Genomic DNA, 5,481 nt, shown 5'->3' with positions numbered 1-5,481 from the left:
ATGCCTGGCTATTTTTTTGTTGCAGCCGTCATTGTTGTTTGGCGGGCCTGGGCTGGATTCAAACCCACCACCTTAGGTGTATGTGGCTGGCACCTTAGCCACTGAGCCACAGGTACTGAGCCAGTAGGTGGAGTTTTGCCCTCTCCCTCATTCACGGGATGAAACAAATGTGTGAGTGTGCCCTTCTTCCCTGCTCCATCTTTGCCCCCTGGCTATTCTGAGAGAAACTGGACGTTCCAGGTTTTCCACTTTCTGTCTGTCTTTGGTGGCCACATGGCCATATGGGTCTTGGGGGAAAATGAAAAGACTTTAGAAAGGATGTTGCTGTAGTTTTGTTACTGGAATTTCTTCAGTGAGTCTTTGGTCTCAGGAATTTGAGAATTAAGCCTGTAGGTCACAGGTCAGTGATAAAATGGGATTTTGTTGGACTGAGGGGCGTGCAGAGGGAGTGGAGAGTGCCAGAGCTATTGGCAGAGGGGCCATGCATTGGAAAGTGTTGCAGTTTGGGCAGTCTGGTGAGCTGTGGATGGCCCTTGAAAATGTTGGGGAGAAAGTATAAATCTTGTGGGGAATGGGGCTGTATCCATATCAGCAGCAGGTCTCCAAGGTGACCAGCCTCTCGAAGTGGGGAGGAGGCCCAGGTCAAAGGTTTCTTGCATGAGTCCTTTGTCTAGGGGTAAATAATTGGTCCTGAGAGATGTTTTGGCCAGGACTTGGTAGATGGAAAAATACCTTTACAAACTGAATGGATGTTCTAGCAAGTGAATGAATGCAGCCCCTCACTTTGGACAAGGTTATTAGGTCTTTGCTGCAGTTTTTGTCTGGGGAGAGGATTAGGGTGTGTGCTCCTTAGTCAGGGTGGAGCCATCCAAAAGGTTTTGGGCTGCTTTATTCATAACCTTGCTAGGGCTCAGAGGGCATGACCTAGCAACATGTTTGTCCCTGGAGATGGGATTCTGATGTCTGAGCTCATCTGAGCCTGAAAAATGGGGGTTCCCTGTCCAGCCCTGAGTGGGAAAATATTGTATCAATATTATACTTCATAAAATGTCTCTTATTTGTAAAATGTAATAATTTGGTTGTTTAAATTATTGGGGAAACTGAGTCTTTGTCAAAGGATAAGATTCTTGCTTTTTAAACCTTCTAATTATCAGTTTGTCTGACTGAATGGGTAACTTTATAGTAAACTGAGATCCTGTTTTGTGGGAAGTGAGTTTTTGAGAGGAGGAGGAATTAGACAGAAAGGAGAATGGCATTGTGTAAAGAAAGAATCTTGTGTGATAAATTTTGTCCTGAAACAGAATAGTTGTGTAAGAAAGTGAAAGGCAGGGCAAAAGTTAAAGCTTAGAATGTTTGTAGATTCTGTGCAGGTGAAATGAAGCTCATAAAAGAGAATTTGTGAAAGAATTTACATGTGATCCAATTGACTATGTATTTCCTTTAAAATCTTTCAGCTTATAATCTTACTTGTACCAATGTTTTAGGCCTTTGATATTTGACAAACCTTCCAAAATCAAAACTCTAAATTTGGGGCTTTGCACCCATAGCACAGTGGTTGCAGCGCCGGCCACATGTACTGGAGACTGGTAGGTTCAAGCTTGGCCCAGGCCAACAAAAAAACCCCACAACTCTAAAGTTGGTCTTCTTGAAATATTAAGACCATTGAAAGTCATAGAAAAACAAATTAAACTTACTTGATTTATTAAAAATTTATAGGAAACATTGTCAAATATGAAATGGTGATTAATTTTGTATGGGATTATATCTATCTATCTATCTATATATATATTCCAATATTATAAAGCATTGGTCTGTCCTAACATATAAGACACCGGTCTGTCTTAACATATTGCTGGTAATAATTTTAATTTATCTAAAAAAGAAAATGTTTTTATGTAACTGGCTGAGTCCAAAATTTATCCTAAAAAGAAAAAGAAATATTAAGAGAGACTGACAAATTCTCTCAAATTCAAATTCCTGATGTCTTCAGAAATTGAATACCTTTGGACTAAAAGCAGATTTTTAGAAGTTTCATTGGAAAGTTAGCATATCTATGAGTATTGCTAACCTAACTTCAAACAGAACAGAAATCAGTTACGTGGAACTGGGCTAGTTTGTTATGACTTTTTGTTCAAAATATTGTTGATTTTCTCTATATTCTGTTTTCCAGAAGTCAAGAAAACTGTTTTCTGTCTTTTGAGCTATTTGTAGCTTTTTAAAGCAATGTATGTACTTATGAGCAGAATTTGAAACCTATATATTTTCTCTCTCCTTGATTTCCCGGGAATTTGAAAGTCATTTGTAAGTATTCTTAATTTCTGACAATACAGTTATTTGCATAAGTTCAATAAGAATCTGTTTTGTTCTATAGGACATGATGAAGGTGCTTGTTATTTTACCAAGGCTTTGGCTGAAATAGCATTTCCGGAGGTGTCTGGACTGTGTTAAAGAATTAAGGTTGACTTATAAGGCCAATAAAAAAAGCCCTTTGGAAAACTGTCCAGATACCCAACAGTAACATATCCTGATCTGTGCTAAGTAACAATGGTTGCTTGCTGACGGGTCTGGAAATCAAAATGTGTTTGGGGACCTCAAGAGAAGAGGAATTTACCCAGTGCATACAGGTATCTAATGGCACAGATGAAACCTGGGCTCATGAAAGGCTTTCAAGAAAGTCCAACCTGAGATTCCTTATAAAGGGTTCCAGCAAAGCCAATTTTAAAGGAAAGAAGAGCCTAGATGGCTAATAATTAATTATTCTTACTGTGCTTTATGCAAATAATCAGTATACTGAAGGTACAGTTTATTTTGGCAACTGAGTTGGTTCTGCTTTAATTTGTCTTTAGTAAAGAGAGAAATTGGAGAGAGAAAAATGATTCAAAGAGAAAAGAGGCTGTGGCCCACCTGTATTAAATCCCAGCTTTGTCTGTACTGTCAACTCATAAAATGAGCCATAACTGTTTTACTAAGTTAATCTGTTAAATGGGACTAAGAGACTGACTAAAGAGTATAGAATTATATACAGTAATTATATTTACTCTGAAGCCTTAAGACTCAACAAAGGTCACCTGGAAAAATTTGTGCAATATCAAATATTATCTACTGTGTCTATACAGATATCTAAGGAAAAATTGAAACCTAAAATGAGAATTTCCCAGTAAATAATATAACTTTAACACTGTATCCTTATGTGCCTAATCTGTATACTCTGCTGAGTCTGCTGCCAGCAGAAGCCAAGTGGCCAACTTGCCTAGACTTAAAAGATGCCTTTTTCAGTATAAGGCTGGCTCCAGGAAGCCAGAGGCTGTTTGCTTTCCAGTGAGAGAGACCAGACATGGAAACTGTGATCCAGTACACATGGACCAGGTTGCCACAGGGGTTCAAAATACCCACGATTCTTGAAAAAGCACTGGTGCGTGACCTCCAGAAATTCCTGGCTGAGGAATTAGAATGTGTGCTGCTCCAATATGTCAATGACCTCCTTTCAGGGCACCCTACCCAGGAGGCCTGCGCCTGAGGCATAGACTATCTTTTATGACATCTAGAGGTATGTGGCTATAAAGTGTCCAAACGAAAGGCCCAGATTTGCCAGGAGTAAGTACATTATCTAGGATTTACTATCCAGCAGGGGTAGAGATATCTATGCATGAAATGGAGGCAGGTCATTAATTGCCTCCCTATCCCCACAAGCTGAAAGCAGGTTTGGGAATTCTTAGGCGCAGTTGGATTTTGTCATTTTTAGAACCCAACTTTGCTGTCTTGGCTAAGCCCTTGTATGAGGCAACTAAAGGAGAGGAAGGAGAGCCCTTAGAATGGGGAGGAGAACAGGAACATGACTTCTCCCAGCTAAAGATGAGGCTGATAAATGCACCTGCACTGGGGCTACCAGACTTGGCCAAGCCCTTCACTCTGTATATCTCAGAAAGAGGAAAGATGTCTGTAGGTGTGTTAACCCAGCTGGTTGGGTCCTGGCCAAGGCCTGTAGCTTACCTCTCTAAGCAGTTGGATAGAGTGGCAAAAGGATGGCCACTCTGCTTATAGGCTCTAGCCACATCTGCTATCCTTGTGTAAGAAGCTGATAATCTGACTCTAGGATAGGATCTCAGAGTGAAAGTACTCTACTCTGTGGTCACTTTAATGGACACTAGAGGACATTTTTGGCTCTCTAATGTAAGAATACCCTGAACCAAGCCACACTCCTTCCAGTCAGTGGAAGAGAGACTGAGCATGACTGTACAGAAGTTATAGATAATAGGTATTCTAGCAGACCTGACTTGTGTGACCAGCCTTGGACAGTTGCAAACTGGGACTTGTATGTAGACCGAAGCAGTTACATGATGGTGCAAGGTGGGCGATGGGCTGGGTATGCAGTGGTTACCTTAACAGAGACTGTAGAGCAGTGGTCCTCAAACTTTTAAATAGGGGGCCAGTTTGCTGTCCCTCAGACTGTTGGGGGGCTGGACTGCAGGCCCCAAGATGAGTCGGCTGCTAAGCAGGATAGGAAGCAGTGACCAAAAAACCCGGCGGGCCAGATAAATGTCCTAGGTGGGCCTCATGTCCCCACCATAGTTTGAGGATGCCTGCTATAGAGGCTAAGCCCCTAACCCAAGGAACATTGGCTCAGAAGGCAGAGTTAATTGCCTTGACCCAGGCCTTAGAACTAAGCTAAGGAAAAAGTGTAAATATTTACACCGACTCTAGGTATGCTTTTCTGACTATCCAAGTGCACGGGGCATTATATAAGGAGAAGGGACTATTAAATTCTGGGGAAAAGGACATTAAGTATCAGCAGGAGAAACTTCAGTTGCTAGAGGCAGTATGGAAACCCCAGAAGGTGGCAGTGATGTACTGTCATGGACATCAAGGGGATACTTCTACCATCACTACGGGGAACACCAGAGCTGATACTGAGGCAAAGAGGGCTGCATCCAAACTGTACCAGGTCTCGTGAGTGGCTCCCCTCACCCCATGGTTCTGGAGCTCACCCCTATCTACTCCCAGGAGGAGAAGGAACGGTTGGCAGTGGAGGGGAGCCAGGAAGCAGAGGGAGGATGGATAAAGATGCTAGATGGCCGAGTAGCCGTCCCCTGGATTCTAGGAGCCACTGTGGAGACAGAAGTATTTGATGAAGTTGGGGGGGCTGGTGCTTCTACATCTCCCACCTGGCAGCCCTGGCCAAAACTGTCAGTCTACAGGGTGTCACCTGCAGCCAGTTCAACACATGCCAAGGACTGACGGTACCCCCAGGAATCCAGTCATATGGAGTAACTTCCTTCGAGAACTTCCAGGTAGACCTTACTGAAATGCCCGGTTTAGAAGGAATAAGTACTTGCTGGTGATGGTCTATCAGACTTGGAATAGGTAAAAGCCTTCCCTACCAGGAAAAAAGGACTTCTGAATTAGCAAAAATATTGCCCAGAGAAATTGTCCCATGGTTTAAGTTGCCACTCTGGTTTAAATTCGACAATGGGCTAGCCTTCG

This window comes from Otolemur garnettii, unplaced genomic scaffold (assembly GCF_000181295.1).
Source record: "Otolemur garnettii isolate 467f Iridium unplaced genomic scaffold, OtoGar3 scaffold00127, whole genome shotgun sequence".
In the NCBI taxonomy this organism is placed as follows: Eukaryota; Metazoa; Chordata; class Mammalia; order Primates; family Galagidae; genus Otolemur; species Otolemur garnettii.
This window is presented reverse-complemented; position numbering follows the sequence as displayed.